We start from the raw sequence: 14,565 nt of genomic DNA on the forward strand, positions 1-14,565 counted from the left end.
ATCGATAATCAATCGTAGATTCTTATACAGCTTCTGTGTTACACACGATATTCGCATTGTTACTCCGTTGTCACTGGTGGACGCCAGACACTCGACGGACATTCACGGTATTCACACGCCCTTTTTTCCATGATCATTCGCATTTTTCTGTTCGCACCCCTGCCTCAAGGGCACCAGTGTTCGCGTACTGCTTTGACCTTCCATCGGATTAACGTGTTTCTTTTATAACATACGCCAGATAGGTTATTCGGGATGCGTGTCAGGTTGGGACTGCGTGGCGCGCTCTGCCTATTGTAGGATGCTAGCTGTCAATCGGATGTGACAGATGACCGAACGTGTGTATCATAATCTCCATCCCGATATTCACAGTGGTTTTATCTCGCCGATAGTCGATCGATATCGTTCCAATACCGGCGATTTTCCTTTCTTTTTTCTTTCTCTATTTGTTTATATTCGACGGTTTATACTCGACGAGTAAATGCAAGAGATTCGATGCAGAGAGAAAGAGCGAGCGGGAGAGTGAGAGAGAAAGAGAGAAAGAGAGAGAGAGGAACGAAAGGAAAGTTCAAAGTTTTGTGTACGAGTCTACCGACATTGGCTACCGGGAAAGAATTGTTGCTATGTTGTAGGTCGAATGGTAGATGCTTAGTCGCGTGCGAATAAACAAGTCAAACAAACAGTCGTGTGTTGATTGTGCGTGTACGCTCGTTAGATTAGAATATGTTCCGCCGAAGTTCACACTTTCGTGCAATGCGATATCGTGTTCGAATGTCATGGTTGTCCGTTTTCACGGGCGCGTTAATTCCATCTTAGCGTCCGTTTCGTGATATAATGTCCCATTGAATCATTTTCTTTCCTCGTTACGCGTTTCTATGCACCGATGAACATTCGAAAGTAAACAGAAGCCTTCATGCAGCATATAATATACGAGTAATCCGTAAGTACGTTAATCACGAATTATTTCTGCTACGCATTTTTATGAATAGTTCACCATGTTTCTCTCTGTTTGAAACGAAATAGACAGCGGCCATGATTCGAACTGAATAACTGTTTATTATTAATACACATTATTACATTTTGTTCGAATTTAAGGAATTTAATCCTTAATTATTAAATAATGAAAGTTTGGATTAGATTTACGTTTGGTATTTAATTTTTATTTGTATTCTCTCCATTTTACTAAATATATATTTAAAACACGATAAAATCACGAAATAAAAGTAGTTGAAATATATATATATATATACATTTAAAAATATATACATACTCTTCTCTAAGAGAGACACTGAGAATACGCTAAAAATAGGTCTGGTTTTATCGCAATTAAGTACATTCAACATTAACATTATAATGTTAATAACTTGTTAAAATACGATATAAGATATATATTATACATTAAGTGTTAGAGGATTAAATTAATCGCGTACTCATGTATTAAAGATTAATATACAAATATTCATTTATTAATCGATTACTCGCATGTATTTACGTATTAAAAAATTATTAGATACATCTGCAAATCTATACGTTAGCAGATACATATTTAGCATTGGAATTACCATCTTTTATAGCGTAAAGAAAATTTTGAAAGAAATCGAGAAGTCTACGTATCGCTATCTGTACACTTTCCAAAAAATGATTAAAATCCCATCATCAAAAAATATATAAAAATATCAACAACATAATATGAATAATTATGTATATAATGATAATAAATTTATAAAATTTCTCTGAAGAATCGACAACTGATTATTCTGTCGTATTAAATGTTAAATCAAACCTTCCAGTCGTTTACAAACATATTTTAATTTCGTTTCCTTTGTTTCTGCTCAAAATTCTTCCTGAAGGTTGCGCGATATGTTCAAGGTGGTTTTTGTTTTGCGTGATATTTCGGACGTCGGTTGTAATCGATCGAAGATATCCAATACCCAATAACTTAGTAATTTTACTACGTGACATCCGGCTGTTCCGGATCTTATTGCCAGTCCTTTCCGATAAAGGTGTTCTTATTGCGTATGAATCGCTTTGTCGTGCCCGTAACGCAACTCGCTAAAACGTAATTTATATCCGCGTAGTTGCGTCCAGTTCTTTTTTTTTTCTTTTCCATCCGGCACGACGTTCGCATAAATCGACGCGACGATAATAATAATAATAATAAATGCTCCCGTACGGTCTTGAAATTTATTAAAAATAAAATCCATAATCTTCCATCATGAACGATACATAATCCCGAGAAAGGTCATAAGTTGTTCCACAAATTAGGATACGGTATAATTAAAACTTGCGTAATCTTCCTATTATTACCTTGTTTATCGTTACTTACGTTTCAATATATCATCATTGTTATTACATGGTTTATTTCATTATCGTTAACCACGTTATTTATTTCATTGTATTACGTCTTCGTACGTTAGTAAATCAAATCGTTCGTTACCATATTATGCAATGTACACATAAGAAATAATTCGAATTAATCAATATTCTATCATTATATAACGTTGAACCATAATTCGCTGCCGTGCTTGGCTATACTTAATGTGCCGCTTGGTACATTTAGTTTACACATGATAACGCAAGCAAGAAACTTTCAAGATATCGATTAACATGTTCGATGTAGACGATTCTCCAATTACCGCGAATAACGGGTTTTAAGCTACGTACAGACCTTCGTCGTTCTAATTAATACCAGTTGCGAATTACTCGAGGTCATAGACTACAATTAGTATCCTCGGTCGAATAAATTGCCGATACACCGAGTTTCCTCAACGTTTTCCAACATGTATAAAGTATTGCCCGCCCCGTCTCTATGATAAATCGGATATTCGTAATGAACGTGGTCCACCTGTTGGTTTCCAGGAGGCGCGGGTGCTCGCCATTTGAACGAGCTAAATGAAACGATGAAACATACATTTGCCCTGGGAAACGTCTTGCGCACCGTTGTCATTTCCGAGCGCAAATGCGGACAAAAGAGTTGAGCATTGGTCGATAATTTTTAATTAACAAACGACTCAGGTTAAATATCTTTTGAGGATTGTTTCGAAATTTCTAGAACATCACTCGCGCGATATTAAAATATTACTCGTGCTGATGATCGCGTACGGGCGTTTGGACGCTCAAATAATATCAAATGCGTGAAGTTCATCTCAGAGCTTTTTGTATCTTTTTTATTCCTTTGGTCTATTTCGAAATGTTCGAAACGTCTCGAAGTTTACGAATGTATTTTGGTTTCCGCTAAAATTGCAATTTAAAACGGCAGATTGCAACTACTTTCTACCCACGATGAGTATACTCCTCGTGAAGAAACAGTAGTACTTAATATTTTGATGAGTATACTATACTCATCTGAATATCCAGTACTACAGTTCCTTCACAATGAATAAACTGATCGCAGCGCTTAATATTTTCTTTTCCTTACGACGACTTTACTCGTCGTGCCACGAAATAATATTTCCATTCCTTCACGACGAGTATACTCGTCGCAGCACGAAATAATATTTCCAGTTCTTCACGACGAGTATACTCGTCGCAGCACGAAATAATATTGCCAGTTCTTCACGACGAGTATACTCGTCGCAGCACGAAATAATATTTCCATTCCTTCACGACGAGTATACTCGTCGCAGCACGGAATAATATTGCCACTTCTTCACGACGAGTATACTCGTCGCAGCACAGAATAATATTTCCATTCCTTCACGACGAGTATACTCGTCACAGCACGAAATAATATTGCCACTTCTTCACGACGAGTATACTCGTCGCAGCACGGAATAATATTTCCATTCCTTCACGACGAGTATACTCGTCGCAGCACAGAATAATATTTCCATTCCTTCACGACGAGTATACTCGTCGCAGCACAGAATAATATTTCCATTCCTTCACGACGAGTATACTCGACGCAGCACAGAATAATATTTCCATTCCTTCACGACGAGTATACTCGTCGAGAACGGTTGATATAGTTTGCCGCTGTGATCTTATCTCGGGCGATCGTATATGGTTAGTCGACATTAATAAAAATAATAGTTGACATTAATTGGTATGAATAAGAAAACGCTAATTTGTAGTTGGGCAGAAGCTGCGTGCTACGAGCACGCTCAAGTTAAAGTAATTTGTCTGATAAGAACAGCAGTTGACGTTAATTAGCGTAAATAAAGAAGCTAATCGAAGGTGGATGAAAAGCGCCCCTACGAAAACGCCCGAGTACAGTAGCTTCAGGTGTGTCTATCCAACATTGAGATCTTGGAATGATTGCGATATGTGTTGTGTGTAAAGATTATATAGGTGTTTATAGCGCCAGATATTTATCATTGTTAAACATGGAATTCGATCGACGCAGCTACATTCAATTTGCCAGAACATTGGTCCCAGTTGTGGCAAAAAGCAGAGAAACATTCTCGCATCGTATCGTTGAAAATACAAGAAGAATACGAATATTTTCATTGGGTTGCATCGAGTGTTGTTCAAATGTACTGTCTTCCATAAAAATACGTCAACCCGCCACGGTTATCTTCGATAGACCTATATCTTCGAATACCATAGGTTGCTGTCGTTTGCAATTACGCGAGGTGTATGGAAATCCTCTTATTCAATCGCCAAGTACCTAGCTTCGAGTACGTAACTTTAAGTACCCTAGAATCACTCAGCGAAAGTATGTCAAGAAATACGAAAGTCAGGAAAAATATATTTGTCGTGTGCTCCTTCGCTACGTACCGCATTATATACATTTCAGTCTGGCAATTATCGTAATCCGGAAACTCATATTACCCTGGTAAGTTCGAGGAAGAGACACCTTCGTCGAGATTAGAATAGTCTGAGACTTTAGAGTTCTCGGTTCTTTTCGATTGTCCAACGTCGCCTTGGGATCGTTGCACTGTGAAACACGCCGAATAGGGCAGCTGGTATTTTGCATGAAAAATTTGCAGAATCGCGCGTCTAACGTCCGCTGAACGGGACAAACGACCAAAGAGATCGAGATCGATCCTGCCACGCTTTTTACCTTGAATTATTCACGGATCGCAGCTTTCACGCGCTGCTCGCCGACGACAGGGTCTTTGGATAATATTTACAATTCTAATGGAAATCTGAAAAGGCTCACGTGCTACGAACAGTATGGTCTTTTGTAGTTGACCGTCGTCGTTAGAATCGGCCGTTTCATCTGAATTCTAATTAGTCCTAGATTATTGCTAGTCCTCTGGCACGAGAATTGCCTACGAGGGATAGACGACTGCGTTTCGTATGTTCCACGTATTACAGTCCATAGCTATTAGGATTTAGTTATCGTTGCAACTGTACAAACAAGAGAATATCGTTAGATATAAATAGTAAAAAATCGTAAAGTACGTGCGGAATATATTTTTCAGTCCGACAGGACGATAAGTGATATCTGAATCAACCTTTTATTTTTTATCATTCGACTCTACCGGAGTCGGATTTCTGTTATTTTGTACGTGTACGCTCTCGTTCGTAAGTAGCCGGACATTTATTACTGATTTTATACGAATATCTTGCTTCAGTTTCTTTTATGCATTTATTATGTCGTCCTATGATTTCGATGTCACTTTTGCACAATATTAATTAAGCAATATTTATTTATTTATTTATCTACTTAGTTAGGGGAAGAAAAAGTAACCGAGTATTATTTATTGTTTGTTATTTATTAAATATACGTAGAGATTAAATTTATAAAATTACAAAGTAATATGGACTAGATAAGGTACGGTACAACAAATGCAAAATTAAATGACTGGACTTGGGAAAAATATTAATTGAAGAATAGACACACCATTGAAGTTTAATATCACGGGATTGAAATTCGTATATGTATATATAATAGTATTAATAATGTATTTATTATAATATTTATTAACAAATAATATAAAGGCACGAAGGCATATATAATGTATATAATAGTACATATATATATATATTATAATAAATATTCTAATACTAGTATACGTAGACATATACTATTAAACATATTAAACATATCTAAAACGCGTATAATATACATAAAACGTATTAAAAGTATGAATTATATATTAATACTATTATATATGTTTGTGTATGTCTATATATAATAGTATTAATGATATGTTTATTATAATATATATATGCACTATTATATATATTATATGTCTTCGCTTACGTACCTTTATATTGTTTGTTAATAAATATTATAATAGATATATCATTGATACTATTATATATAGACATATATAACAGTATCTATATACTATTAACATATATAATAGTATACATACTAACTAGTATACGTACTAGTATACGTACTATACAGACATATATAATAGTATAGATACTATTATATATAGACATATATAATAGTATATAATAAATATATTATTAATACTATTGTAATATTTAATTACTATTATAAAATCTGCTACTAAATATATTATTAATATATATACATATATAATAGTATTAATATATGTTTAATATTGTTCATACGTTTTATGTATGTTATATGCTTTAAATATGTTTAATAGTATATGTCCATATATAATAGTATTATAATATATTTATTATAATATGTATTAACAAGTAATATAAAGATACGTAAGCGAAGTGATACGAAGGTATATCAAGATGATAAGGTCATCGAGAAAATGTTGTCTTCTGTCTGTTCTGTTCTTTATCTAATAATTTATTTAACGTGTCTATTTCTCGCAGAGTATTCCTCGAATATATTTCCTATACCTTGTACATTTCGTTAAATTACCAATTTAATTTAAGACTAATAAACACGAGGACAGAGCAATGAAAGCGTGCAAACGATTTTAGCCCATATTTTCGGTTACTCGTCCTTGTAATAACTTTATCAATACAGCAGAACCTTGATTGTCCGAGATTACGTAATCCGGATAATACGGAAAGGTCTATCAGTGTTCGTAAGTCGTACAATAAAATCATAGAAAACGTTTGATAGCGTAACATTGCACGTGTCTTTAGGTTTAATTAATCGTCTAATCGATTGAAAGTTCAATTAACCGATTTCACAATATCTGACTATTCACGCTATTTTGTCGACTACTATCTTTTATTCGTTGCTATTTTATATTTTATTTTAAAGAATCTAAAATCGGGTAGAGTTTTGGAAGCTTCTCGGATAATACGAAGCAATTGACTGTATCGTTTGCGAGTAAATATTGCTGATATTGTCCAAGGGCAACATGAAGATCGCGAGACAACAAGGTCATAAAATCACAAAGGAAACTAAATTCGTCAGATGTTTATGCGAAGTGTGTAAACACGTCAGCGCTTGGGTGTATGCGTGTATCTGAGAAGCGAAACACAAGTGAAACAAGCTTTCCAGTAAAAGTGGATAACTGTTTACAAGCTTACAAAATAATTATTTGCTAAGCACATAATCTTTCGATAAACAGATTGTCCGATGGAACGTTATTTTTCTAATTCTCCGTTTTTAACGTTTCTTAACGCATCTGACAAACATATATTTTCTTCAGCGATCAAAAATACTCCAAAGAGAATATAACGTTTAACAATTGCAGTATTTCATTAAAAACCAATAAGCATATTTAAAAATATTCTTAGGGACGTGTTTTGGCGCAATATCCTTGAAAACAGTTCCTTCGATAGAGAAGTATCGAGCAATATTTACAAATATAGCGTGTCACGCTGCTCACTTTTTTCTCAGTACCCGTGCGGTATTTTTGTTGCCTGGAATTGCTTTCTCAGTGGCAACCATTTGTCCTAAAATATTGGCGAACAATGTTCTGGTAAAAGATCGCGAAATATCCCATGGCACTTATCCCAGAAGCTCGAGCGAACGGGTATTCAGCAAACTTTTCAATACGATTTTTTACGTCGACAGAATTCCTTAAAAATTGGAATCTTTCTGCTTTGGAATCTTTTCGAAAAATACGCGGCAGCTCAGGTTTCTTTATGCTCGTCAGAGCGTACGGTCGTTAAGGCGTTAAGGGAGAGATAACCGCGGTCACCATGGCAGTTGAGTCATTGAACCATCGAGTCGCAGCATGGCTAGAGGAGATCTTTTCTTTAGAAGTTGACGCGCTGGCTCGTCTCGGTTTGTCAAAGAACGGGTCACTCGTTCACATCGTACGACGATTATTTCGTCTGGCGAAATATCTACGTGCACGATATGCGAATAAATCTTCTACTAGCATCAGCAAACAGGTAGAAAATCATTATTACGCGATCGGAATAAATGTTGAGGAGCATGGTAAGAGGGTTAAGATACCACTTCACCCTTGGTTCGCAGCGTTCCTTCATTTACATGACAAAGTGGTCGCGTTTTCTCATCGCCTGGGAACTTTTTCAACCTCTTTTGCGGTTCTCGCTGCACGGCAGACCGGCATACGCTGGTCGATTCCGAGCACGCAGCAATCGTATTGAATACATCGCGACCTCGCCTCCGTTACGTTTACCCAGACCGGACGAGTGTACTAATCGCAAATCGCCACTCGACGATGGGGGATACGCGTGGAGGATGCCACAGGCCAATGCGAAATATCCGCAACGACAGCGAACATTTCGCGAGCGTAGTGTGTGTGGTCGTGAGTACACGGGCGGTTCACAAGCCGATCGGTGTAGCTACGTTATCGTTGAAACCGAGGTAAATAAGGCTTCTTCGAAATGGTTGCAAAAAACTGACGATGCTAGCGGCGAGGATGAAAAAACAAGGAAAGAAATGATTATATCGTAAAAGATTTATTGCACAGGGAAAAGACTGTATCGTAAGATGATGTACAAATGGACTTAACTGCAGTGCAGTCGACGTAGTGCGTGAATTTAAGCGAACTTAATCGACGCAGCTTAGCGACTTAATTGATGTTTCAACTGAAAAGTCTAACGATAGATTAGTTTCCGAACGACTTAGTCAATTTTTAGGGAACGTTGGGCTTGCGCTAATTGGCTTCTCAACCCTCCGTGTTTCGACACTCGTCGCAGAAAACTTTCAAGTCCGTAGTTGTATGAGTCATATTTCGAAATTTCATCGGCCCTGTAACGAGACACGACTGTCGTGGCTATGTTTGAAAGCAATCTAGAAATGTGATGTGTGTGTGTGTGTGTGTGTGTGTGTGTGTGTGTTAAGGTAAATATCTTGTCAACTTCCATATATCTAGAACACACACACACACACGTTTTTAGTTTATATATACACACACGTTTCTATGTCATCTACATATATATATGCAAGTTGACAAGTTATTTATTTTAATACACACGCATAGAAACGTTTCTAGATTATATATATATGTATATATACACACACACATTTATGGAATATATATATGTACATATGCACACACATTTTTATATCATCTACATACATACATACATACATACATACATACATTATACATACATACATACATACATACATACATATATACATACATACATACATACATATATACATACATACATACATACATATATACATACATACATACATACATACATACATATATATATATAAATATATAAATAAATGTATATATATATATAATAATAATAATATATATATATATAAATAACTTTTAACTTTCATATATATATATATATATAGAAGTTAAAAGTTATTTATATATATATATATAATAAATATATACTTTCATATATATATATATGGAAGTTAAAAGTTATTTATCGCAAGCGTGTATTTAGTAAAAATTAGCGTACAGCATGAACAGCCATTTAAAGGGTATAAGAAGACTTAAATGCGGTCGCAGTGAATATTGAAGTTCATAAGTGCAATAGATACTAATTGGCTGTGCTAATTTATAATAATGGGCAATAATAATTGACTGTTTCAATTTTTTGGTTTTCTATATATACACACTGTTACATTATTGTACACGTTATGTATCGTTTAAATATCTTGTAATTTTCATGCACGTGTATTTTCAAATTGGTTTCATGATTTGATCAGTATAGTCGTGATATAGTCGAGTCTCGTAACAGTATTTAATCAGTTAGCTGTTCCTGACGAGTATACTCGTCATGAAGAGATAGTACTATTTCGTGTTATGACGAGCCCTGCCGGTAATAAAAATAAAAAATAAAACAGTCGTTCCGTTCCAATTACGACAGTCACTTCGTTAATTCTATGGTATAACAGCCATACGTACTCTGTGTTTGACGAGTATACTCGTCGTACAGGATCGTCAACAGGAAAAAGTCGTCTCCCCGTCGTTTATTTCAGTTATCAAAAACGATCATTCGCGATATCCCACATCCCACAACGTTCAACTTGCGTTTATTTTCGAGAAACAATTCCGTTTAACCTGTTAACTGCGGAATTTTGTTTGAAATATCCTTTACGAGGTGCGCAGGTAAAATCAAACAACGACGAGTATATACGTCGACCGCAAGTTAAATGCTCTTATTGTAAATTTGACGAAGAAAGTAAAGCAAAACGAGGGAGCATCACATTTTCATTCGATAAAAAGTTAATAATCAAATAATCAAAATTAATAACCAAATAGTCAAACTTTTGTTTTTATAAAACACATAATAGTTTTACTGAAAGCATAAAAAGAAAATACCATTAAATATCATTTATATTACTTTTTACTAAAATTTTGACTTCTTCTAGTAAATGGTAATTATCTATTTTACACGACGAGTATACACGTCCACCGCGACAAAGTAAAGTTCTGCATCGACGTGTGTACACGTCGGGCGCAGTTAACCGGTTAACGTGTCCAGCCACGGCCAGCCGTTTCTCGAGCAATATCGAAGAAATGACGCATAAAATTTGCTCGAATTTACGGCTATCCGCAACGCCGTGTTTCGTTATCGCCGCTGCTGCCAATACTTCGCATTTGCTCATGGAGATCGCCTATCCGTTATGCAAATCATCCGCAAAATTTCACTTCACGTTCCGTTTCCCGTCTTCTGTCCCTCGCGTAACTTTTTCGCCGAGCAGTGGCTCGGTTCGATCTCTGGCGTGGCAGCCGAATCGATTCGTCATCGATGCACCGAATAAGCAGACTCGTTTCGTGTTTTCTCCATTGTTTCTGCTCATCGCAGTCGAAAGTTGACGTCAATACTCGCGTCGTGAGTTCCTTCTTCGCGTGGATCACGAGCGTTTGCTTCGATGGCAAACGCGGAAGTATCGCTGGCAACGTCGAAATGCTATCCGGTTTCGTAGGACGAATTTACGCGACGATTTTCGACGAGTAGCGCGCACAGATCAGCCACATGGCTGGATCTCTTTTTACAAAACTAACGCGTAAATACGATTGAAAATTAAGGAAAATTAAAATTACTATACAGTCGAAAAGTACTGCAATGGTTAGTTACTTACTTACACATTTCCCACAAGTTGCGTTTCCATTGTGAAATTGTTCAGACGAGTCGAATATCCATAGTCTTGTCGCGTATGATCAGACAGTATTTTCATGCATCTACGGGAAATTTTCTAAGCGCGGAACGCGTGGAACATTCGCAATGAAAGTTCTGGTTGTACTTAGCGTTTAGTGCGAGAGATAAATCTCCACGCGGGGATAGTATAACAAAGAATTATTGGTTTTTACAATTTATTTGTTAGACACACCATATGTGTACATACGCGCGTATACATTGAAATTCTCGTGCAAGTTAGGCTGCGAATATTTAATTAGTTAGCTTGAGTGCAAGAAAAATAAAAATGCAATTATGAATACGATTGTATTTATTGTTGTTATTTTCTGTTATTTTATTTACAGATACAGTCGTTGCCTATTTTTCAAAATGTGTGAAAGATTCTGAGTAGACTGCTGGCTATACTTAGGAGGGAAATTTTCTCAGATGAGTAATCAGTTTAACGAAGTATAATTGTTGGAAGTTGCAGCGTATCTACCTCGTAATAACCGAAATGAATGGCATTCGGTCGGAAAATTTGATATCGACTGGAAAAGCGGTTAGCCATAAGCAGCTTCGAGAATCGATATCGACATCTTCTCGTAATTTTTGTTTATTTTTCCCAACGTTTCTACATATACGCAAATGCCATAACTCGGACAGAGAGAAATTTTCGATCTCGATTCCAACTATTAAACACTTTTTTCCTTTCATCTGTTCCGCTCAAAGTTCGCATTGCGTTTGCGTATGATATACGTTAGGAGCAAAAATAGACTAGTTTTTTTAGAAGCAATTACTCATCTGGCAAACTTGCCTTGTTAGCGTTTAGTGTGTAGAATGAATCTCCATCAAGTGATAGCTAAATGGAAAATTTTTACTATTTACTTATTGAGTATACCATGTACATACACATATATACATACCTCTAATTCTCGTGTAAGTTAGTTAGTCGAAATAAGTAGTTAGTGAGCCTGATTGCGGTAAAAATGTAATTATAGATACAATCGTGTTTATTATAGACACTTACAACAAACTGATTGATGATCGATCATTGTCTAGTTTCCAAAACTCATGAAAAACTGGAGGAAAACTGTTGGTTACATTTAGCGTTTAGTGTGTAGAATGAGTCTCCATCAAGTGATAGTTAAATGGAAAATTATTGATTTTTGCTATTTACTTATTGAGTATACCATGTACATACACATATATACATACCTCTAATTCTCGTGTAAGTTAGTTAGTCGAAATAAGTAGTTAGTGAGCCTGATTGCGGTAAAAATGTAATTATAGATACAATCGTGTTTATTATAGACACTTACAACAAACTGATTGATGATCGATCATTGTCTAGTTTCCAAAACTAATGAAAAACTGGAGGAAAACTGTTGGTTACATTTAGCGTTTAGTGTGTAGAATGAGTCTCCATCAAGTGATAGTTAAATGGAAAATTATTGATTTTTGCTATTTACTTATTGAGTATACCATGTACATACACATATATACATACCTCTAATTCTCGTGTAAGTTAGTTAGTCGAAATAAGTAGTTAGTGAGCCTGATTGCGGTAAAAATGTAATTATAGATACAATCGTGTTTATTATAGACACTTGCAACAAACTGATTGATGATCGACCATTGTCTAGTTTCCAAAACTCATGAAAAATTGGAGGAAAACTGTTGGTTACATTTAGCGTTTAGTGTGTAGAATGAGTCTCCATCAAGTGATAGTTAAATGGAAAATTATTGATTTTTGCTATTTACTTATTGAGTATACCATGTACATACACATATATATATACCTCTAATTCTCGTGTAAGTTAGTTAGTCGAAATAAGTAGTTAGTGAGCCTGATTGCGGTAAAAATGTAATTATAGATACAATCGTGTTTATTATAGACACTTACAACAAACTGATTGATGATCGATCATTGTCTAGTTTCCAAAACTCATGAAAAACTGGAGGAAAACTATTGATTACATTTAGCGTTTAGTGTGTAGAATGAGTCTCCATCAAGTGATAGCTAAATGGAAAATTATTGATTTTTACAATTTACTTATTGAGTACACTATATATGTACTTATATATGTATCTATAATTCTTGCGTAAGTTGTACTTGGAATATGTATAGTTAGTTGTCAGCTTGGTTGCAACAAAAATGCAATTATAGATCCGATCGTGTTTATTATAGATTCGTACAACAAACTCGAAACTCATTGTTGTATCAGTGAAATGGAATGCGCGATCAAATTTCTACGCCGCTTATTTTCGCGATATCTCGTCCCAACGTATCGCCGCTGCTAATTTTTGAAGTGCACGCGTATTCGTGCACGATACACACACATTTCGAAGAAAGTGCGAATATATATTATATGTGTCGCGTGTAAATTTCGTCATCGTATAAATCGGTGAGCGTATAAATGAGTCAATATGACCGAAAAAACATATGTAAGATACGATTAATTGGTTTAATATTCAACTCGCGTATCGTTATATTTATTTATTCTTTGATATATGTTATTTATGATCAGTATCTATCAGTAACTATGATGAATATAGAATGTACATATATGCAGTTTATTATTTAAGTCGTAGTATAGTTAGTTGTCGCGAGTTCTTTGAAAAGTGTGTTTTTAAAATGTGTCACATTGTTCACACCATATGTAGTTCTTTCATAATAATTCTTTATATTTCTTTATCTATATTTTAGTTACCACTGAAAATGCAATTGAAGCAGTGGATTGTAACTACTGCTTCACGCTATACTCTTTACGCTTGACGAGTATACTCGTCGTGACACGAAATATTGTCATTTCTTCATGACGAGTATACTCGTCAAGAACAGCCAACTATTTAAAATACATGTTATTTAGCAGTCGTTTTTATATGGTTCCTGTCTTTCGTTGGCTCAAACCTGCCTACTTTTTATCGACGTCTGCGAACTGGGTCGTTCGAGGCCTCTAAAGCTTTTTTAGGTTTTCGTGTTTTAAAAAAATTCCACAGAATTCTCGAATGCTGTTCCAAGCTTCTAGAATGTCACACAACAGTGTTTGTTGCTACCAGTGTTATCTGAATTTCTCTAACGAATAATTCATTCCTATTATAATAATTTTTGTAAGGAAAGCGCATCTATAGCAAAAATAGGGGAAAAATGAAAAATGAAATAAAATAATTGGTTGAAAACGAGTCTGTTAATATCCTTTAATAGTCGTT

The 14,565-nt window shown here is 35.4% G+C and overlaps 1 protein-coding gene across 8 annotated transcripts in view; it reads left to right on the top strand.

Annotated features, from left to right (window-relative positions):
• The window catches only part of KrT95D (phosphofurin acidic cluster sorting protein KrT95D), a 172,346-nt gene that overhangs the window by 187 nt on the left and 157,594 nt on the right, over positions 1-14,565 (top strand). Inside the window, exon 1 of one of the 8 annotated variants that reach the window (XM_069130844.1) lies at positions 4-941. The exons of 6 other annotated variants lie outside the window; for them this stretch is intronic. The gene's annotated coding sequence lies outside the window, so the exon portion shown is untranslated. Of the gene's footprint in view, positions 1-3; positions 942-14,565 lie in introns of those variants that run through there. One more of the 8 variants, XM_069130842.1, reaches the window with a different exon arrangement.

The sequence above is a fragment of the Bombus flavifrons genome, chromosome 17 (assembly GCF_040668555.2).
Source record: "Bombus flavifrons isolate JBK064 chromosome 17, iyBomFlav1_principal, whole genome shotgun sequence".
Taxonomy (NCBI): domain Eukaryota; kingdom Metazoa; phylum Arthropoda; class Insecta; order Hymenoptera; family Apidae; genus Bombus; species Bombus flavifrons.